The sequence below is a fragment of the Vombatus ursinus genome, unplaced genomic scaffold (genome assembly GCF_900497805.2).
Source record: "Vombatus ursinus unplaced genomic scaffold, bare-nosed wombat genome assembly UNPS02014821.1, whole genome shotgun sequence".
In the NCBI taxonomy this organism is placed as follows: Eukaryota; Metazoa; Chordata; class Mammalia; order Diprotodontia; family Vombatidae; genus Vombatus; species Vombatus ursinus.
The window spans coordinates 8,618,970-8,643,414 of NW_020954599.1; positions in this window are offsets into that span (position 1 = coordinate 8,618,970).

A 24,445-nucleotide genomic window follows, 5' to 3' on the forward strand; every position below is an offset into this window, starting at 1 on the left:
GGGAAAGTTCATGGGTTATATGAAGGAGTTAGATGGCTCAGTGGATAGAACACTGTGCCTGGAGTCAGGAAGACCTGAGTTCAAACAGACATTTACCAGCTGTGTGATCCTGGTCAAGGCACATAGTAGGCACTTAACAATGTTTATTCCCTCTCTTCCTTTTTTCTATCTGTTTATAGGTCCTATGAGTCCTTTGTGTTTTCTTCATTTTCTGAACCTTAAACGGACAATTTTATTCACTGTTTACTGTTTCCTTTTGCGTCATTTATCTGTAAGGTCTACTTACTAAAGGGGACTGCCCCCTTTGGTTTTGTCAGTGCATCTATCAATTTCTCCCCTTTTTTCCCCCCTCACATTGTTACCCATTTTAGGTCCCATAGGTAGAAACCCTTGTCTGTGGGAAACTGCTCTGGCCCTGGGAACAATTGTTTGTAATCCACCTTCCCCCCCCCTTCCTTCCCATTATGATTTATGTATATAATCTTTGTCTTTACTTCACCAAGGTGGAATTTTATCTGGAGAATTCCTGATTTGCAGGATATTGATTAGCAACAAATAGGATACAAGTAAGATGGCCCTGACCACTAGTTGGCTTACTGACGTAGGGGGTTTCCAGTAATGGAGTCTGGGTATGAGGCATGAGCTCAAGGTATAGAAATTGTATGGTCCTTAAAAAACTGACCACTTGTTGATTCTGCCCTGCACCACCTAATTAGCATAGTTGGAACACCACGTTCTGAGCTTTCCCCATAAAAGCTTTTGCTCAACCTCCACTAGGTTGTGAGTTCCCTAAGGAGCTCAGCCTGCTTTATAGCATTACAACAGTTTTGCCACTTGACTTGAAGACAGGTTGAGTCCTCAAATTCTTTCTGGATGACCCTGCCTCACACTCTGATACTTTCAGGAGTCCCTTCACCCCAATACTATCTAAAGTATTTTGTTTTGAACTTGAATTTTCCTTTGTTGGGTATTGCTTGGGGATTGGAAAACTTTTAAGTAACAGTACATATTCATTTGTTAAAATTTGATTTAACCCATAGCTAGGAAGTCTGAAGTGTTTATAACTAAAGAAATGAAAGCTCAGCTGTGGATGTCACTGAGGGAAAAGAATTAGTGAGAATCATATCTTAAAGCTGTTAAGCTTGCCCTAGTAAGGCAAACTACTAAAAAAGTAAATTGTATTTGTTCATACTAAAACTTCTTTTCATAGACTAAGCTGATTATCCTACCTGCCTTTTAAAGGAAAACATAGATGCTTCACCACTGATAACCAATAAGAGGCCATTTTCTGAAAAATTTCTTTTAAAAGCAAATGGTTGGAAAGGAAGTCTAAGAAATGGGTTAAACTGATATTTTCAAGTTCAGTAACAAACAAATATTTAGTGCCTACTATGTTCAATGCAATATGAAACTGAGGATATGATAAAAACCAATAGCCTCTTCCTTTAGGGGATTTATAATCTAATATAGTGATAAAACATTTACAGCTGTATCTATGCACTAATTATTCTAAATGACTAGAAATCTAAGTTCTAGTTCTGACTTTGCTATGTGTCCTTGGGCAAGTCACTCAGCTCAACATACCACTATATATTAGATGCTTAGGGCTACAAAAATTAAAAGAATGATATAGTATCTGCTCTCCAGGAATTTAAAATCTAGTAGGGAAGATATCACTGATCCAAATCAGACTCACTAGGTGATATTCTGACAGATATGCTTATTTGCTTTCATATAGATAAAGGCTTAAGGCTATGCCTACACAGATCTGGTGAGAAAATGGATTGAAGCTGGTTTTGACAAGATTTAATTCTAGAGTCCCTCATTTAAAATGTAGAATCACTTTCCCTCCTTCCTATTTTGAAGACATTAAGACAAATAATCCTTTTTTTTTATGTTTTGGTTTCCTCATCCAAATTGCCTCCCTCATCTCTTCACTGGGGGGGCCTACATAATTAAATGAGAGTTCTTTTTTTAGAGTTCTCCTTTTATCCATATTTTAGCAGTTCTATGGCGTAAGAAGCTTTTTAGATTTTGAAGAAAGGACTCCTAAACCATGGGGAATTGCCATTTCTTTTAAAAGGGAGACTTTTTTTTTAAATGTAAAGTTTTCAAGAATGAAGAAATGTTGAAGAGCTTGCTAGAGATACCCAAAGTAAAGGAAGTTCCCTTTATCAAAAGAGGATTCTCTTTATCGTAAGATTCTGTTGATAATAATGAACATGATATTTTAAATATTATGCCTGTAGCATATTTGCTCTTACTTAATTTTTGGCTTTGCAGTGATTTGTGATGATAGTTAATACATTTCAAAATGAGTTTAAGAGCTAACATTAGGTTTGGGAGGTAATAGCAGGAAAGATTATGATGGCTTGTAAAAATATTTTCTTTTAGTGTGTTAACTGTCTACTTCCAAATGATTCCAAGTATCTGTTTTTCTTTTTCTTTCTTTCTTTCTTTCTTTTTTTTTTTAGTTTTGTAGTTTAACCATAATACATTCTGGTAATTTGTTGTTCTTAGATAGGCTACCTCAATTAGTAGAATCAATCTACCTTGTTGATTTATTCCTTGTTCCTCAGTTTTAGAAGCTAAAATTAGTATATGCAAAGAAAAATACCACTTGTATCCATTAAGAGATTATATATAACCTAGGAAATCAACTTTTGCTGTAATTCATATTTCAAAAAAACATAAATTTCAATTACTTCATGTTCAAAAAATGGTAAGTATGATAGAGTTAATTTTTATGAATGAAATTAGTAGTTTTAAGTAGTTTTTTGTACTTGTTAAAATTTGGTATATTGAAATTAATGCTTTGCGTTTCATCAGCTCAAAAAGTCAGTGTTTTTGTATTAATTATATCAGAGAATCTAAACAAGACAGAAAGCTAGGACCCCAAGGCTAATGTAATTTGCAATTGTAAATTATTTGTGAGTTCATGCCCCTTGCTCAGTGAATTTTATTCTTTTGACTAATGAATGAAAGGTGAAACCTGGGCCATGTTGTAGATGTCAGAACATTTTGTTTGATGTATAATGGAAAGACTCCAGAATTAGGAGCCAGGAGACATGAGTTCAATTCAAGCTCTGACATTAATTCATTCTGTGATGTTGGATATCTTATTTTATTTATTTATTTAGGCAATTGGGGTTAAGTGACTTGCCCAGGGTCACACAGCTAGTAATTGTCAAGTGTTTGGTCTGAGACCGGATTTGAACTCAGGTCCTCCTGACTTCAGGGCCGGTGCTCTATCCACTGTGCCACCTAGCTGCCCCTGGATATCTTATTTTACTTCTCTGGCTCCCAGTTTCCTCACCTACAAAATCAGGACTAAATTATATCAATGATCCACACTGGTTCCACAATTCTATGATTTTTTTTTTTTTGTAATTGAATGAATTCTAAAATTGCTATGAAAAGTAATACATCTTATTTGTACTAGTTAAGACTATTTTTCATTATTCCTTCATTTATTAAATACATGGCAATTCAATGAAAAGCACCATATTATTGGCAGGTTTGCTAAATTCTGAGTTTTTTTTTTTTTTTTTAGTAAATAGAAAAATCTCACTGTAATCAAACAGTTTGGTTGGTCAGTTGTTTTTCAGTTTTGTCTGACTCCATGACTGACAATGGCTCAGGATACAGTGGATGGCCTTGGTATCTTAGATATCTGACCGAGCTCTTAGTGCTCCACAGAGCCTGCTTCAGCTACCTTCATGGCTATTGGAACAAATTGTTTTCATCCTCCCATGTTTTCACATGCTTGGGGTAGACATTTCCTTAACTCAGCATGGGTTTGACACCTGTCCTTTACCCTCGACCTGGTTTAACTCATTTGTCAATGTATAGAGGTGGGGTACCCTTCCTTAAGAACAGTGACCCTTGAGTCTAGTTTCCTAGTCAAAGAAGGTAAATTTCTTGGGCAACAGCAATGTGAGGGACTGTCTGATGTTGGCTACTGCCAAGATGGGGTAGGAACAAGATATTAGGAAGTAACTGGAGCTCACGCTACTGAGGCAGTGGGCAGTGCTATGTGAGCTGTGATAAGCTGGGGAAGGAACAGAATACAAGGAAGTAGCTGGAGCACATGCTCCTGAGGCAGGGGGCTGTGCCACGTGGGAGTGGGACGGCAGAGAACGAGTTCCTTTGTCTAGACCCCTCCCTAGGTACAACGCTAACCCCAGACGCCTCCTTCCTGTGTCCTTCCTGACTTCCTGGGTCACGTACTTTCCCTTTGTGTAGCACTGATGCCAGACGCCTCCTCCCGGTATCTGAGCTTGACTTCCTGGGTCATGTACTCTCCCTTTGTCTATGCACTAATCCCAGACGCCTCCTTCCTGTATCCGGTCCTAGCCTCCTGCGTCACTTCCTCTCCCTTGGTGCACTAAACTCAGACATCCCCTTCCGGTATCTGACCCTACAATCATTGACTAGTAGGCAGGCTGAGGAGGAGGGGCTAAGTAGGTATTTAAGGAACGGTCGTGGTCCGGAGCTCGCTCTCTCTTTGCTCCTGCTCTCTTGCTCTGGCCTTCCTGCTTGGCCTTGCTGTGATGGCCTCTGAATAAAGCTCGGGTGTTGGCACCTCCTGGTCGGCTCGTCTCTGTGTGTTTATCCGGGTAGGCTCCGAAGGCTGGTAAGTATGACTCTGGCAGCCTGCTCCTTATAGGAGGAGAGTGCACGGCGCGGCCGGCACACAGCAACATTTGAAGTTGTCTTAATGAAGACAGTTCTGGAGATGTCTCAAACTCTCAGTTTGAAAGTTTTAGTGTTAGACCCTGAGAAGAATCACCCACATAGTTACTGGACAGAATTCAGCCTTAAAGGAAGATGAAGTTACCCACATCACTCTAGCAAATAAAGGACTAAAACCACATTAATGGATCTGAATCTCTTGTTTTCGTTTGTTATTAGTTACTCAGATAAGACAGGTTCAGTGGGAAAGCGTATGGTTGTTTAGCAGCTCCCTAAAATGTGTTTCCATTCCAGAGGAATCCAAGCCTTTAGAGGGTCTCTGTGGGATTCAGGAGGGGCTTGCTGGAATGTTAGAATTACTATAAATATTTTATGTGTTTTTGGTATCTGTCTATGGGGTTCTCTGAGAATTTTCTATCTTCTGAATTTTCTATAAGGTAAAGTAATGGTTATCTTACTGATATGCATTTACCACATTGAGTACTTGCATGGGAGATTCAGATCTTTTCCCATCTATTTGGTGAAACTTGGGCACTGTCTATAGACTGATGCCTCATTTTGAAGATTTCCCCAAAGCAAACTCCAGGATAAAGATATAACACCATAGAAAACCAAAGAAAGAAAATAACTCTTTGGATACCAACCTCTAGGATCAGACCCAGTGTATGGGGGTCTAAAGCTGTGGGGGGTCCTAAGTTGTAATCACTTTTATTTGGGGGAGGATTCAGATTTGTGATTTAGTCTGGAGAACACCAAATGTGGATACTCCCTCCATCAAAGGCATGTCAGCAGCAAGTCAACTAACTTCTAGTACTAGAGAGATTGTTGTTTGTCCTTTGTTCTCGAAGTCGGCCATGATGTCAGGAAGGTGATACCATAGCCTGCAAGTGAATTGGATTTAAATGAGTGAAGGCTGTGCAAAGTCACCAAATTTACCTTCTCTTCTGGAGCTATCTGGGTCCAGTAGCAAGATATAAATCAGGACAACTAGAGATTGCCATGCCACTCCCCCCAGATACTTGGGGATGTGAAAGGTTAAGTTAATTGTCCATGGTCATATAGCTAGTATGGGGTTTCTACTAATCTGTAGACTGTTTTATAACTGTCATTTTAATATAGTTATTTATCTGTGTATCCCCTTATTGTTAATTTGCAGCTAACTGTGGCTAATGCTTTTTTGTTTTCTTTTTGATTGCTAATATGCATTGCTGGAGTTCTCCAAATTGTTTGATCAATTGATCCACAGCTTTTTAGTGGTTGGTTAAAGATTGGCATTATGGGTCAATAGGTGAATAACTAGATAGCTTAGACACCATTGTCACCTTACAAATGTTAATGATCATAATCAACTATTGAACAGTTGAAGCAGATACCCGTGTGAGGGTATTAGAGAAGCCTTGAAGGATAATGTAATAGGATTAAGAGACTATAAGATACTCTTTATATGGATGGACTCAGCACATCCAATAAGAGGGTGCTTGGTATATTGGCAGATCAAACTGATCACTCAAAAAATACCAGAAAAAATCCAGAAAGGGGATAATATCTGTATTGGTTTGCTACATAAGTAAAATTCTAGAGGAGGGAACCGCAACTAGAGCTGTCTAAAAAACTGAATAAGTACTTCTTGAGGTGAAAGATTCCCCATCAATAGAGAAGCCCAAGAGGCTGAAAAACCATTTGCCAGTGGAGATACAGAAGGGATTCATGAATCAGATAAGTGGGTGGACTGATTTTTCAGGTTCCTTCCAGTTTTGAGATTTTATGATTTTATTATTTCACATTATAGTTAAAGAGCTAAAATTAACATGTGAAACAAATAAATATATAAGATCATATATAATACCAACCTAAATTGTTCAATCAGACTCCAGATGCCATGTAAGTCCAGTTTGGTTTGGCACATTTGGGAAAGGCTTCACAAAGGAGTTCAATAATGAGCAAAGTTGCATATAGTTTAGTTGTGAAGAATGAGGAAAAGGGCATTCTGGGCCAGGGGAACAGCATGAACAAAATTACAGAGGAAGGAATGAGTCTAATGTTCTTTAGGGAACAGTGAGATGATTGGAATGCCTGGAGCAGAGGATGTGCTTAAGAAAGTAATCAAAAATAAATTGGATAGGTAGGATGGGTCCAGATTATGGAAAGCCTTGAAAGCTAAGACATTTCTCTAGGCAGTAGAGAGCCACTGCAGGTTTGTAGAAGATTAAAATGACTTACCTCTGCCACATGCTAGCTATATTACCATAAGGATATCACTTAACCTTTCACAGAACCAGGTAAGTCTCTAAGATAGAAGTTAGAGAGGAGATGCTGACATGCATTGATGGAGGGAGTTTACACATAAGGGGTTCACACTAAATCATAAATCTGAATACCCCAAGGCACTGGGGGCACTGAGTTACAATCTTCTTTTTTTTGGGCGGGGGTGAGGCATTTGGGGTTAAGTGACTTGCCCAGGTCACACAACCAGTAAGTGTCAACTGTCTGGTCTGAGGCCAGATTTGAACTCAGGTCCTCCTTACTCCAATGCCGGAGCTCTATCCACTGTGCCACCTAGCTGCTCCTGTTACAATCACTTTTATCTTTTTTTTTTAGGGGGAGGGGTTAAATCTATGTTCTTAGCAGATTTATCATGTTATTAGTAAAATAAAAATAAATCACTGTCAGCTTGCTACATCCCAGGTGACACCTAGGCCATCCAGCTGGAATGGGAGTGGTTTAGATAATTTTGTTGTTGTCTGTACTTTGTTTTTGAAGAGGACCAATGACATCATGGGGTGGTCTTGGTTTGTACATGAATTGTATTTAAGTGAGGCAGAGTTGTACAAAGTCATCAGCCTCATTCTCTCTGCCAGAGACTACGATTGGTATCACACACTTTTACACTTAACTGTAATATGTAACTTTTTTATTTAACTGTAACATGTGTTACTTTTGTATACTCAACTAGATGCTAAACTCTTGTGGGTAGGGTCCATGTTCTCTTACACTTTATACATATTATCTAACCCCGCCCCCCCCCCCATCTCTAGGGAAAGCCTCAGCATGAGACTTATTCCTAATATAATACAGATGCTCTGATTAGATTTCATTTGGCAGACTGGGTGTTTATTCATTAATGAAGAGTTGTCATTTAATCAAGAAGCTGGGAATGACTGACTAAATTTAAGAAGTATGTGTTTGGGACTGATTTATTGACAATCTCATTGACATGGACAAACTTGTTATTTTTTTTAAAAAGCTACCAATTTTCTTCTTGGTAAACTTTCAATAATGGATTAACAAAAGACCCATAGACAGGTATAGGTTTAGTCATGCAATAAAACTAAATAATCTACCATGGTTTGTTTCAATCTTGTTTGAGAGCAGTAAAAAGGAGATATTTATTGCTCCACATGAGAGGTGAGCTTTGTACTGTGTCACTTGACCTGGTAGAATGACCATAGCCAAACAGGGGAGCTGTTGATACATATCGTCACTTTTACTAATGCAGTTTTCACACATCTTGAGCTCTAAATCCCCTAAACTCCCCACTCTTGACCCCCCGCCCCCATCCTGGATTGGGGGCACTGGTTCTTCCACTACAGACACTAAAGATACAAGGATGTACTGGGGCCAGCTTGAACAGGCTTTTGCTTGTTAAATTTTTATTGTAAGCATTTATACCTCAGAGACAGGCAAATGCTACAAATGAGGCCTTGATTTATGTTTTGTTTATTGTTTGGACTTAAGAAAGTGGTGGAGAAAATATTAATAACACAGGTTAAACTCAAACTCAAGTACATATATATTTTTAAATTTATGTGGAAAAACTAGGTTTCTTACAAGAGAAATGAACATGCACATGGAACTTAAGCAAGCACAAAGACTTCACAATCCAAACAGAAGTTTACATATATGTGAAATTGTGACAAGACAAGAGAGATAACAGAAATCTCCACCTAAATGGGAGTGGCAGGGTAGGAGAAATCATGAATAATTAAAATGGCAAAAGCTGAGTTCTTTCCCCTTGGGAACTGCTAGACTATGAAAATGTTATGGTCCACTTTTCTGCAAGGGTTCTAGGTACACAAGTAATTTCTCAGCCTAATGCAGACTGCTTAGTGCCCTGTCCTGACTCACAAAAGGAGGTAGGAAAGTGGGTGGAGATACTAGACCTACAGCCTAGTCCAGAGGTATAGAAAGTCCAGAGTGAATACTGGAGAGGAATGAGATGTGGTTGGCCTGGTGCCCTCCTCAGATGGAGGTTCTTAAAATCAGAAGGCAAGTCCACCTAGGCAGAGAGTACTTCCAATAAGTGAATTTGAGGGCTGGAATGAGCTTCAGAATGAATAGCATGGGGCATGGTAGAGCAAGTCCAGAGTGAAGTCTAGAGAGGAATGAGTTAGTGATGGCTAAGGCCTTCCTTGATGCTGTTAGAAAACAAGGAACCTCTCAACAATACCACCCTTCCACCCACAAACCATTTCCAGAAATGGCTGAGCCATCTGAGTGGAAAGGAAAACTTAACTTGTTTATGCATCTGAATAGCAAAGTTACCTGGAAATACTCCTTTCCCTCCCCCTTTTTAAAATTATTTATTTTGGTTTATCAACAATCATTTCCATAAGTTTTTGAGTTTTAAATTTTTCTCTCTTTCCTTCTCCACCTCCCACCCCAAGACAGCAAGCAATCTGATATAGGCTGTACATATACATTCCTATTGAACATATTTTCACATTAGTGATGTTGTAAGGAAGAATCAGAACCAATAGGAGGAACCACCAGAAAGAGGAAACAAAACACAACAGAAGAAAAAAAAATAGCAAACAGTATGCTTCAATCTGCATTCAAACTCCAAGGTTCTTTCTTTGGATGTGGATAGCATTTTCCAAAATGAGGCCTTTGGAGATGTCTTAGATCTTCGTATTGCTGAGAAAGGTTAAGTCTATCAATATTAGTCATCGCACAACGTGACTGTTTCTGTGTACAGTGTTCTTCTGGTTCTGCTTACTTTACTCAGTATCAGACCATACAAGTCTTTCCAGGTTTTTTTGAAGTCTTCCTGTTCAATACTATTCCATTACATTTATTCACCACAACTTGTTCATCCATTCCCCAATTGATGGGCATCCTCTCAATTTCCAATTCTTTGCCACCACAAAAAGAGGTGTTATAAATATTTTTGTACATGTGGGTCCTTTTCCCATTTGTATGATCAAGTCTATATTTTCTTGAGAGCTGGTTGTTAAATGTTTACCAGTGCACTCTAGCTCCAAGGCATTCAGAAACTTGCTATCCAAGTATTTTGCACAATAAAGAATCTGCCTGAGTACCTTACCACTGCTGTTTAATTTCTAATCACTAGTCAGAGGAACACTAAAATCCAAAACTCAGCACCAGCTCCTGTGATAAACCCTCAGATGTCTCAGAATACCTGCTCAGGCTACATACAATCTGCTCCCTCAGTGCTGGTTAATTGTTATATCCTAACAGCCGGTGCACTAGGCTCCCTACATGTATAAAAATACACACACTAAATCTCCTTCCATGTACCCTGGTGACCAATTTCTTCAGGTTGTACATTTCCTACAAATTAATTAATTCTATTATTGACTGTCCCCCATGAAATTATTAACATTTTTGTGTATTGGGTAATAGCAATAATAATTTATTTTTATTCAATGTTTTAAGTTACATAGAGAATAAATTATTCCAATAATTAATGTTCAGATATAATCTATTTTAAGGTTATTAAAATATTTTTCAAGTATTAATTAATTATTTTATACTCATGAATAATTTTACACAAATATACTTTTTTATTTAGACTCAGAAAACATGCATAACAGAGTGCAGATTTGTGGCCATTGCTCTGATAATTAAAGGGCATCCAAACTTAATTTTTATAAAAAAGCCACACAATTAGTGAAAAGAATTTTTTTTTTCTGACTTGGATTATCCATATAATTATCCATGATTGTTTTTTGTATTACCACTGTATTGACACAGAGAAGTGTTTAGACTTAACATATTTTAGTGATTTGTAGAGATGAATATAACTAATTATTTTGACTAAATCTCTGAATGACAGGTCCCCTGTTTGGCTATGGTCATTCTACCAGGTCAAGTAACACAGTACAAAGCTCACCTCTCATGTGGAGCAATAAATATCTCCTTTTTACTGCTCTCAAACAAGATTGAAACAAACCATGGTAGATTATTTAGTTTTATTGCATGACTAAACCTATACCTGTCTATGGGTCCTTTATTAATCCATTATTAAAAGTTTACCAAGAAGAAAATTGGTAACTTTTTTTAAAAACATAATAGGTTTGTCCATGACAATGAGATTGCCAATAAATCAGTCCCAAACATATACTTCTTAAATTTAGTCAATCATTGCCAGCTTCTTGATTAAATGACAGCTCTTCATTAATGAATAAACACCCAGTCCACCAAATGAAATCTAATCAGAGCATCTGTATTATGCTAGGAATAAGTATGATGCTGAGGAACGCAGTTGGGGCTCTTCCCTGGAGATGAGCAGGGGGCATTAGTAATGGGTTCCAGGCAGGAGTTCATCTTGGGCTCATAGTTTTAGAACAGAGTGGAATATTAGGAAATTAGTCACTGGTTATAGAATAGGACCATAATGACATAGATTTAATGTTGGAAAGAACCTTAGGAGTCAGTTCAAGTCTCTCGTTTTACAGATGGGCAAACTGAGGCCCAGAGAGTGACTTGCCTAAGGACTTAGAGATAGTAAGCAACAGAACATGGGTGCAAATCTGGGTTCCTTGACTCCAAATCTATTTTGCACTCTGCTATACTAGAGACAATAGAAGCCTCTTTTGAAACTTTATGATGAGCATCATTACATCCACAGGCAGGCAGGTTGAGGTGGTAATAAGCCAGTTTTATACTGCCTTCAGTGCTTGTATAACCTGGTCAGATTGGTCCAGACCTTTGAGATGAGTGAAAAGTCCAAGAGACAGAGTTTCTGGGTAATTAATAATAAATTTATTAATTAGGCTGGCAAGTAATAAATTGATGTCAGTGGTTTCTCTTGGTAACCAAAGATCCCACATGGATGGTTTTAAATACCTTTGGAAGAGGGGGTGTCCGTGAGAGTCAAAATCAATTTTGATTGATTAATAATGAGAGAATGAATACTATAATGGGATGTGGGCTTTTTTATTGAGGGGTTAGGGGGCATGAGATTTTGATCATGTCAATATTCCCTAGATCATTCCACTTCCAGCAATCTATACAAAAGAATCTATTCTTCACCCAGTACTACTAGAGTTGAACAATGGTGAGGTTACAGTAAGAATTTCACCTAGATAAGATGGTCTGGGTGGGATGAATTTTGGGCAAGGTCGGAAATGTCCTTGAGAGACTGGGCTTTGAATGAGCAAGCCAAAAGAGGATCTTTGGGCTCTGTATATAAAATTTGTTATTAATATAAGTAAATAATCATCTTTTCTTACCTTGCCTGTAGTGTGATGCTATATTGTGAGATGGGGGAAATGGATTATTGATGAGGCTCTGAGAGTTTCACAGAGGCTTACCTGTGGTAGATGGGGGCTTTCTCTTCTTGTTTTGCCTGTTGTTAGTGTGTGTCATTGTAGCTTCTGTACCTCTGAGGAAGGCAAAGAGGAGTTCATGAGGTATGTCTCTGATTCCCCGGGAGTTCCATGTAGTTCATGGTCCTATGCTACGTTGGAGCCATGACACGGAGTAGCTCCAAAATGAGATTAAGTGGTGCAGTGGATAGAGCACTTGCCCTGGAGTAAGGAAGATCTGAGTTCAAATTTGGCCTCAGACACTAGTTGTGTGACTCTGGACAAGTCACTTAACTACTATTTGCCTCAGTTCCTCATCTGTAAAATGGAGACACACTGGAGAAGGAAATGGCAAATCACTCCAGTATCCTTGACAAAAAAATTCCATGGACAAAGTTCATGAGGTCATGTAAAGTTGGACACAACTTAATGATTGAACAACAACAAAGATGCATCCTACAGAGTTAGCTTCAAAAACCCATATCTTTCACAATGGGGTTTACTGCCTGTACCATTCCCATCTATCACTGGGGTTCATTGCCATGAGAGACTATAATAGATGCATTAGGATTGATGGGGTCAAGTTTATCTCTCCCACTTACTCTGGAAAGACTGCTGTAGGAATTAAACAGGTTGGGAGAACAGGTACAGAATTGCAGGCAGTGATCACTAAAATGGGGCCATGGTGAGAATTGATTGTCACCACTCATGCCACAGCAGACCTCCTTCTATTAGTGTCAATTCTCAGACTTGCTTATTTTCCAGGGATCACAGGAAGAATCATTGTCTTTCCTCAGCTAATATGAAGTGACTTTCAAGACATAGCTTTGCTGCTTTGCAAATGATCAGGCAAGGGCAGCATTTATCATTAGGAGCCTAGAGGAATGCAGGCTTGATTGTATGGCATTTGTAACAGAATAGGAAAATTTACTGTGAATGAATTATTCCTTGGTTCAAGGCTGAGTTCCAGGTAATTCTTGGATGTATGAAGAGAAGGAAGAATGATGTGACACTGGTGTTGGGATTTAGGCAAGGAAACAAGTCATTAATTACATGAAAGTGTTTTAGAGGTGGTAGGCTGTTTTAGTTTGTTGCCTATCAAGATTTTCAGAAAATGATTGAGTGATGAATCCAAGGAAGGGTAACAAGGTAGACATTATAAATCCTGTTTTATATTCAGATTCTTTCTTTTCCTGGTTACATTTCCTGTCTTTTCCTACCATACCCATATCTCTCCCATAACCTGGTCTCCCCACTACTTTTCTGATCTTCTTACACCTTACTGGTCCCCCGACCCATAAGAACTCTCTGATCTAATAACACAAGCCTCCTTGCTGTTCCTCACACAACACACTCCATCTCCCAACTGCAGCCATTTTCATGGGCTGTCCCCCATGCATGGAATTCTTTCTTTCTTCATCTCCATCTCTTAGTTTCCATGGCTTCTTCAGGCCCCACTTAAAATCCTATCTTTTAAAAGAAGCCTTTCCAGATCCTCCTTAACATTAGTCTCTTTCCTCTGATGATTATTGCTATTTTATCCTGTATATACCCTTTTTGTATATTGTCTATACCACTAGATTGTGAGCTCCTTGAGGGCAGGGACTATTTCTTGCCTTTCTTTGTATCTCCAGTGTTTAGCAAAGTGCCTGGTACATAGTAAGCACTTACTAAATGCTTGTTGACTGACTGACCACAGGACTCTGGATTTAGCAAGGCTAAATGACTAGGCCATATAATCTAGTGATAAGTTGGAATCAATGAGTGGCAGTTTTTTTTTTCTGAGAAATAAGAGCATAGGCAAGGGAAGGGTAAGCACTCATGCATTTAGGAATCAATAAGAATTACTAAAAAAAAAAATAAGAATTCCTAGTCACTAAGACTACGAGAACATCTAAAAAGGCATCAACTTGGCTTCAGAGGTGGGTCTCTGAACGCAATGACTTGGTTTTTCTGGCAGATCCCAGGTACAATACAAGGAAAACAATCCAGTGGGAAATGAGGAGAGAATTCTTTGCAGGAGGGGAGAACTCTCTAGAAATCAGGAAAGGAACTCTGGGGGAACAAGGAACTTTCTTACCATATTTAGTAGAAATATTTTAGGGCCCTGGGAAGGAAAAAAAATAGAAAGAAAAAGATTCTGCTAGACTCTGGGGCATTAGGAAGGGAGCATTTTACCTGGAGCTTTGTGAGAAAATGAGGAGTGTCCTTCTCCCAAAAGACTCCAAAGTCTATGGTAGTCATGATGGACATTATGGTGGAGAGCTGGTATTATTATGCCATTCTCTTTATATGGTACATAGATGATGATATAAGACAAATAGTTTTGGGAATTGCTGATGTGAAGGAGGCTGAAGTAATATTCAGATTGCCATGATTATAATAACATACTCTATATCTTGAATAGGATACGGATCATGAAGTTTTCCCTTCAGCTGGAATTAGAGACAGTCTGGTAAGAATTAAGGTCTTGTGAGAAATAGAGCTAGAGATGACTGAAAGATAATTATATTTGAATCAGACATTTTATGAAAACTGCGTTTTGCCTTTTGGGATGACTGATAACCCAGCTACCCCTCAGTAGTCCATTAATGATGTCCTTGTTGACCTTCTGGATCTATTTATTGTTGTAGACCTGGATAAAATGTTAATATTTTCAGCCATGAAAAAGAGCATGTCTCTCTGATGTTAGCCCAGTGGTAGCTCAAGAGCTTATATGAAATTGGAAAAACAAAAACAAAAACGTGCCTTTCAGTAGCTCTCAGTGACCTTCTTGGGGTTCATGGTTTAGCCAAATGCAATACAAGTCAATCTAGAATATATGCAGGCCATACAGATATGGGCAGACTTCCTGAAGTGAAAGGCTTATTATGGTATTCTCTTCGAATTGACAGCTTTTTCTGATAACTTACATTAGGGTACTAATGATTGATAGAACCCGTGATTTTAATAATGCTAACTATCTTTTTAGCTTTTTAAAAAAAATAACCTGCAGGGATGGAACATTGTTCAATTCTATGTTATAATCTACAAAATTCCCTTAATTGTTCAAATCAATTTTATATTTTAAAATTTCACTTAAATAATATTTTAAACATTTAATATTTACATTTAACATATTAAATTTAATATTTAATGTTTAAGTGAAATGATTATTTCTCTTAAAATTAAATATCACCAGTTATCCATGGTGAACTTAGTTCTTCATAAGTCCAGGTAGATGGTTCTAATAAGTCAAAATGACTAAAAATGCTTTCATTGTTGTTTCTATCATATTAGAAGAGACTCCAGTCTCTTTGCCAAGAGAACCTCAATTGAGGTCATGGAAGAATCCAACGCAACTGAAAACAAGTCAACAACAATAACAACAACAATAACAACAAAAAGAAGACTGTGCTGATCACTCCTCTTTTTTATTTCAGTTTCCAAATTATTTTATCAGATTTTGTTTGAATATTAAATTCATCCTTCTTTTGCAATCAAAAATAGTTACCTGAAGTTTGTTATGGGTTTCCCCCCATTGTCTTTATATTTTTATTGTATTTTTTAATCTAAGTCCATATGTCAAATTATATTTTCTAGTATAACAGGGTTTGCCTAGGAATGTTGAGATTGCCTAACATGGAAGCTGCTTGCATCTCCCACCACATTTCTCCCTACTAGAAATTTGCTGTCCCTGGCAAACAGGCAGGTGTGCATTTTTTTTTAAACACAATTGTTATCCCAAATTCAGGCCAGTTTTCTGTGGTTTCTGGGGAGGCATAATGTCTTTTCATTTGCTTCCCCAGTGCCCTATAGTAAAGTCTAAAAACTGCTTATGTTGCAGGATAAAATACAATCTCATATGTACAAATGATAATTATAATTATCCCTAAATACAAAGTTTTACAGATATAACAAAATAAGAAACATTTCAAAGTTTACACAAATATCTTTGTTTACTTAGCCTTAGACTTATAGGCCCTTTCTCAACCCACAATCAAAAGAAAGGGCAAAGACTAAGAAAACTGGTTCCCTTTTCCTTGTTGGCATTGAACTTTCCAAAATACATGAAGCTCTCCTCACATTTGCAACCTGGGTTTGACTAGGGATTAACCTTTTCTCAAATGAGAAAACTGTCCTAGGTAGAAATGCTTCCAATGATTCTCTCAGTGCACAAGGCCATCCACCTGGGGTTTGCTCAAAAAAGTCATTTTTTTTACACAGGGCACACCAAAATTCTTTAGGGGTTCTTCTAGCATACGTGATTCCTAAAGAAATCCAGTCAATTTTCTTTGGATTTTTTGTCCCAAAGGACACTCCAAATCCTTTCCCAAACCCCCATGGATCTGGATCCTTACACCTGCCATAGTAAACCAAATGGAATTATAAACTCAGGACAAGAAGAAAGTAAGATCAGTGAGAGAAGTAGCAAAGAATTTCATCTACTTGTGGATTTTAAATTGAAGCATTCTTACCCTAAGTTGCAGGATATTTTGCTTTTACAAAGAGACAAGTAGTCTAGGTCTATTCAAATGGAAAAGAACAATCTGAACATTGCTATGAGATTGTAGCAATCTAGAGATTCTAGATTTCTCACATTAAACTTAATATGAGTGTTATACAAGACACAGTAATACAAAATGTATCAGTAAATCAACACTTATGCAGAATTCAATAAAATAAAAATATTAGTATTTAACAGTAAAGCATTCAACAATTTAAAAGTTTGCAAAATTACACCAATGGGATTGACTTGTGAGGAAAAAAACACTAAGAAAAAAATGATGACATTTTTAGCCTAAAAAAAATTGCCAAATTTCTCTGGCATCTCGCTGTCTGTGAAAGAGGTTACAAATACGTAAACTATAGGCCACTTTTCAGCCTGCAACACTCCTGAGTGTAGCCCAAATCAGCTTAAAATGTAATTGTGAAATATTTAAGAGATAAATAAAAACACAAAGAACACAAATAATGTTACTATGTCATTTTTAAAGGCAATTTATGGCCTACAGGGATCCTTATGTATGGTTTAGTGGTCACCATGGCTATTTGAGTTTGATATCATTTGTCTATCAAAAAAATCAGAAGTCCTGAGCAGAAAATCCCTTCGGGGTCCCTGCAAACACAAAGGATCTAATTTTATCCCAGACAAAGTCCCATATGTAGCACTTGCTATCCTAGCCTCAACTTTCTGAAGTCCAGGTAGGTCACATTTCACCCCTCCCCCAGACTTGGCCAGTACTCTTAAGGGGTAGCTAAGCTCTCTGCAATGGCTCCAGCTGCCCCTATGGTGCTGCCTCATTTTTAGGACTGGGCAGATCCTTTTCACTCCAGTTCCATTTAACCACTAAAGGTCAGATTAGTTTTTTATCAAGGAATATTTACTTCAAAATCCTCCACCTGCATGGTGGGGGATGCAGGGAACCTCCACGTTAGTTGATCTGGACGGATCCAGGCACATACCATTATACTAGTAAAGTATTCCTTTACTAGGAATTACTAGGAAAAGTATTACATTTAGTATTTTATTCAGTGGAAAGTTTTAAAACTTATCTGATTTAGTCAAATCTACAATTTGATATTCATTCTTTTTAGTACCAATCTTTAAGTTTTCCTAGGCTCTGATGATGCAGTTGATTAATTTTTATACTTTCTGAATGTTGGTTGGTCTTGACTGCCATGTTGAAAGTAATGAAAAGTCTTCAAGAATGTCAATCATTAAAGCAAAGTCTTACAAGAAATTAATGTTAGTTAATCTCTTTGCTACAGCAGAATGAGAAGGAAAAATGCATATATAATGTAGCATATGCATGCCATAGAGAACTAGCAGCTCAGAAGCCATATACTCCTCATCTCAGTCCCAGTACTTGACTAATTTTAATTATTTCAATTTCAGGTTCTTTTAGCTATAGTTTCTGGCTCAGTTTAATTTTTATCAGATTGGTGATAAATAGAGTACATTTTATAAAAAACTGATTAACTTTTTTATTTCAGATATTGAATCATCAAGCGATAATTGCAATCAATGATTTTAACAGTGCCAAAAGGTGATTTTTGGAAGATTTTCTGATAGTTTTGTAGCTCCTCCAGATTTTCTTTCCAGCATTGTATTAGCATTATCAGAACAAATTGCAATTAAGTTCACTTTCAAAAATTCGTTTTTAAGGTCACAATCATTTAAAGTAGACAGTAGTGTATTGAAAGTATACTTTGCTGTGGATGGCACATTCTTTTAAAGCAACAAATATTAGCAGTGTAGGATCTGGTTGAACTGGATATGCATTGTTTTTAATAATCGGTCTACAATAGCCTAGAAAATTTCATAACTGGATCTTATGAGCCTATAGTAGCCACTTCCAACATACCACTGCTTCTAGGTCTAAACTTTTGATCCTATGAGGAAGGTGGGGGTTAAGTTTTGCGTAGTTTCAAACTCCTAGACCCAGTCCCTTGGAGAGAGGAGGGTAAATTTCTAAACGGTGTGAAATTCCTAGACCCAGATTCTTGGGGAAAAAAGACAGCTTCCACTATTCCAGCAAGTTAGTCAGATTGTTTAGATGATAGGTGAGGGATGGACTTCTCATGCTTTTCCTCTGGTGAGTCCAAACCACAGAGTAATTTATGAGATCAGAGGGACATATAAGTCCTTTGGGAGAAGATAAGAATCACCAGAAAGGAAAGGAGAACTCATTTTGATTGTTCATGTTAGTGTGAATCCTTTATGTTTTGCACTCGTTCTAAGGTGAAATGTAGGCTCATACTTTTGTTAGCTTGAATACTTGTGTGGATTGACATTGGAGCTCTTTTGCTTATATTTTCAGTCATAGACATGAACTGTATTTTGAAAATTCCAGAGAAAATGGTTGGGTGGGTACATATGAATCAAATAATAAGGCTTCCAGGAAAACCTGAGTAGAGGGCACAATGAATCAAAGAGTGATTTTTGAGATTCTCTCAAGACTGAAGCCAATCCCTATAACCACAGAGGTTGAGGTGCTGTGCTATGAATTCTATGTGAATAGGAAAAGACAATAAGCTGTAGTTCTTTTAATATTTTTTGAAACTTTTCAGATTAAGTTTATAGAATACTCAGTTGATGCCAAATACAAGCTATTCTTTTTTTTTTTTTTGCTTTTTTGGTGAGGCAATCGGGGTTAAGTGACTTGCCCAGGGTCACACAGCTAGTAAGTGTCAAGTGTCTGAGGCTGGATTTTACAAGCTATTCTTGTAAATAAAGTGTAAATTGACTTTATTCATTGCACAATGATCTTTTTTTTTCTGCAATATTTCAACTAAAAGGTGTTATTCCTTACCCCTCCCCCACAATGCAGAGAGGAATGAATTTGGACCTACAATGAGTCATTTCAGGGACAACCATATGAGGGAATGATTCTGCCATTACTGCTTTTGGGGGGGGCAATTGGGGTTAAGTGACTTGCCCAGGGTCACATAGCTAGTAGGTGGCAAGTGTTTGGTTTGAGGCTGGATTTGAACTCAGGTCCTCCCAACTTCAGGATTGGTGCTCTATCCACTGCGCACCTAGCTGCCCCTGCCATTACTACTGACAGTGGAATTAGGCATGTTATTTTTTATAATACATGAAGATGATAAGTATTGTATACCAGAAAGCCTAGCAAAAGACATAGAGTTTGCTGTAACCCTTTTTTGAATTTCCATGACTTGGTATTGAGGGGTATATCTTTGTTTTGTTTTAGTTTTTTTTTTAATTTAATATTTTATTTTTCCCCAATTACTTGTAAAAACAATTTTCAACATTTGTTTTTAAAATTGAGTAGCAAATTCTCTCCCTCTCTCCCCACCCACCTCCTTAGGAAGACAAGCAATTTGATATGGGTTGCACAAATGTAGTCATGCAAAACATATTTCCATATTAGTCATGTTGTAAAAGAAAACATGGACCAAAATAAAAATCCAAGAAAATAACATAAAAAAGTATGCTTCAATATGTATTCAGACTCCATCACTTCTTTCTCTGGGGATGGATAGCATTTTTCATCATAAATCCTTCAAAGTTGTCTTAGATCATTGCATTGCTGAGAATAGCTTAGTCATTCACAGCTAATCATCATACAATATTGCTATATCATGTTCTCCTGGTTCTACTCATTTCACTTTGCATCAGTTCATGTAAGTCTTTCCAGGTTTTTCTAAGAGTAACTAGCTCATCATTTCTTATACCACAATAGTATTCCATCATAATCATATACCATTGTTCTGCCATTCCCCAATTGATGAATCCACTCAATTTCCAATTCTTTGCCACCAGAAGAGAGTTGCTATAAATATTTTTGTACATATGGGTCTTTTCTCTTTTATAAAATACAGACCTATTGCTAGGTCAAAGGGTATGCATGGCTTTATAAGTCTTTGGACATAATTCCAAGTTGCTCTGCATAATGGTTGAATCAGTTTACAACTCCACCAACAGTGAATTAGTGTCTCAATTTTCCCACATCGAGGGGTATATTTTTGTGACAGATCTGCCTCCATCCTAGTATTACTCAAGTCATTTTTATAATGGTGGATCCCCTGTTATGATTATAAACTTGATCTTAGGTCCAAAGATGCCCTCTGCTTCCCAGTTTGGCATTCCCAAGTTTATTATTAAATTCCATGGACTTCTTTGTAAAGCTAGTTTGGGTGGGTCTTAGGGTACAATTTACTTTGTGGAGGAGCAAGCAGAAGAGATCAACGGTTCAAGCAATCAACAAACATTTATTACGATGTACCAGACACTATTCTAGATTCTGGATTCAATTATTTTACGTATTGGTTCTAATTCTCAGGCCAATGGCTAAGGGTTTCTCAAGAGATAAAGCACGTTGTGTCTTGTTATGCCATATATATCTGAAGTGTGACTGGGCACAGCCCTTCCTCATGGCAGAACGTGTCTTCAATAACATTATACATTTATCACTTGGGTGATCCCTATTCTATCTTGCATATAGCCTGAATCTTTCTTTGATACATTATCATCTTCCCTGGGAGCAGCAGCGGTCTGGTTTCCAACATGTTAATATTGGAAATGTTCCTAATGTTAGTGTAGACACAGTGTAGACATAGACTAGGCATAATGGCATGTCTAGAGGGTGAGCTGGATTTGTTAGCACACTGGGGTTAGTCTCTATTTACACACATACTCATATATTAGTCACAACAATTACCCTAACACACAGATGGGTCTTGTCACCCTGATTCACTGCCAGGGAAAGATACCTTGGTGGGAAGAAGTGCATGACTGTCTTGGGCTTTTGTCCAACTGTTGATCATTTTGGCTCCAATCAGCTAACATTTGTAATGATCAAGCATTTTTCCATTGCTGTTGTACTCCTAAAAGAGTGCCAGCCTTGGCCCCAATGCATCAGGGATGCCTTCTTAGAAGAGTTTTCAGTGGCAAAGATCCTTTTGTAGATCTAGAAAGGGCCAGAAGATAAATAAGTCTTGATATGGCTTTAGGCTAAGCAGACTATCCATATTTTACATCTCAGAGCTGTAGGAAGTCTGCAGGCAATTTAGAGGGCAACTTACTGTAGAAGGAGCACTGAGGATTTTAGCAATATTCTTTCTTCCTTCCCCCCCGTTAGAATGTGTCCTCCTCAAGATCGGGGATTATTTTACCTTTCTATTTGTATCTCTGGGCATTTACATGGCTCAGTGGATTGAGTGCTGGGCCTGGAGTCAGGAAGACAATTTTTCCCGAGTTCAAATCTGACTTCAGACACTTACTAGCTATGTGATCCTAGGCAAGTCATGTAACCCTGTTTGTCTTAGTTTCCACACCCATAAAATGAGCTGGAGAAGGAAATGCCAAACTAATCCAGTATTTTTGCCAAGAAAACCCCAAATAGGGTCACAAAGAGTCAGACATGGCTGATTTGTATCTCTAGGATTTAGTACAGTGCTTCACACAGAGTAAGTGCTTAATAAATACTTACCCCTCTCTATTTCCTTCCTTCCAAAACCAGTTTTAATAGTCCCTCAAGGCACCTTGCTCCCTCTCTGCGAAATAGATCTTTTGCCAAATAGTGTCTTGATTTTTCTGACCTGCCCAGGCTTAAACCTATGGTTCCTGGGCTTTTTTTGGAGATGGAAATTATTAGCCAGGGAAAGAGTTCAATCCCAGACATTTTGCTGGAAGTGTGCAGTGGCTCAGCTCCTTCCTGGAGGAATCAGTATTTAATATCTTTCAGATGAGCTTCTCACCAGAGAGGTAGGTAAATGACTTCACATCAGAAACCTATTTAGGCATTTAAAAAAATTGCTTGCTATAAAGATGAATTACTGAGTAGTAAACTTCTAAATTAATGATCTTTGCTTGTCTGCATTGCTCTGCTCCAAGGAAGTTTTACACTTTGTGTTGGACTTTATGATGGATTCTAATGAGTGAAGGCAGAAGACACACCAGGTGTTAGTGATTTAATACCCTTCTTTATATGTAAAGAAACAGAAAGGGACGAAGTCAAAAGGAAACTAGACACATAGTCTCACTGGGCAATAGAATAAAGGCAAAATCTTGACATTGAGGGTATAAAGTTCTGAAACTCAGAGTTGGGGGGAGGCCACATGATAGGAACTGGGGACAGAAGGGGTAGATGACAGGAATGGATGGATTTGTAATGCTACTCTCTAGGCAGGATAGGCAGATAATGACCACACATATAGACAACTTGCAAGAAATCTCTGAACATGGGTTTTCTAAATTTCTAACCTGCATTTGATTCCAAAGAAATTTAAAATCAAAAATTGAAATAAGTCAAGCTGAATATCATCTTTGTTATTCTCACAGTATTTCAATTAGAGAGGCAACATGGAGCAGTGAAGTTGAAATCAGACTCAGAGTCAGTCTGGGTTCAAGCCCCACTTCTGATGCAAAGTAGCTGTGTGGCTTTGAGGAAGTCCCTAAATCTCTCAGGGCTCTCAGATATTCCGGTAAGACTATAAGTTGTGGAGTAGGTGTGCATATGCATTGGTAGAGGGAATTTCCTCACTGGGAGTTGCATATAGTAATCAAATCCCAAGTACAGTTCTGCCCCATCCCCCCCAAAATAAACAAACACAAAGCCCTCAATCTATCATTGCAAAATAACTGGATATCTGAGTTCCCAGAACGCACACATTTTTTTTTTATTCAAAGGCAAAGTAGTATAGTTATATAATCTTTAAGGGACATCTGTTAGTAACTGGAGAGAACAAGGCATCCCTATAACAATCAAGGAAAATAGATGTTTAATGGTGTTCCAGAGCAAGACTGGGTCCTAGAATCTGAGACCTAGAACAATCCTGAGATGCTATCCATTTAAAAAATTATTTTTAATGCAATAGTTTACTTTTTCTCCCTTCCATGCCCCTCCTCAATTAAAAAGAAAACCCAAAATGCTTATACCAGAGGTGTGCTGGTAAATGTTTAACAATTGGCTCTCAAAAAAAATGTATGCACAACACACTTTCAAGTTTAATCTATATTAACATGTTCTCCATTCCTTTCTAAAGTCTAAGATAATCAGTTGAACAATAAATCAAACCCCAATTTGTAGCATTTGCCAAATTTGCTGATTTCATACTGAAAACTTAACAATTGGCATTTATGAACCAGTAGAGGCTGTTGCTAGAATAAACAGAATATATATAGTCAAGCAAAACAAATTCCTACATAAATCATATCCAGAAATGTTTGTCTGATTTTAAGTCTTGATTCCATCACTTCTCTATCAGGAGGCGGGTATCACGTTCCATCATCAGTCCTTTGGAATCATCATTACTCATTGCCTTGATAGAGTTCTTAAGTCTTTCAAAGTTGGTTGTCTTTTCAGTGTTGTTGCTATTTATAAAAATTGTTCTCCTAGTTCTACTCACTTCATTCTGCATCACTTCATCCAAGTCTTCCCAGGTTTCTCTGAATCTGCTGAATCTGTCTTTTTTTTTTTTAAACATTCAAAAATATTCTATCACATCCATATACCACAATTTGTTGAGCCATTCCCCAATGGGTGGACACTGCCTTAGTTTCTAGTTCTTTGCCACCACAAAAAAGAGCTGTTACAAATGTTTGTACATATAGGACATTTTTCTCTTTCTCTGATATCTTTGGGGTATAGACCTAGTATCTCTGTGTCAAAGGGTATGCATGGTTTAGTGACTTTTTGAGGATAGTTTCTTTCTTTCTTTCTTTCTTTCTTTCTTTCTTTCTTTCTTTCTTT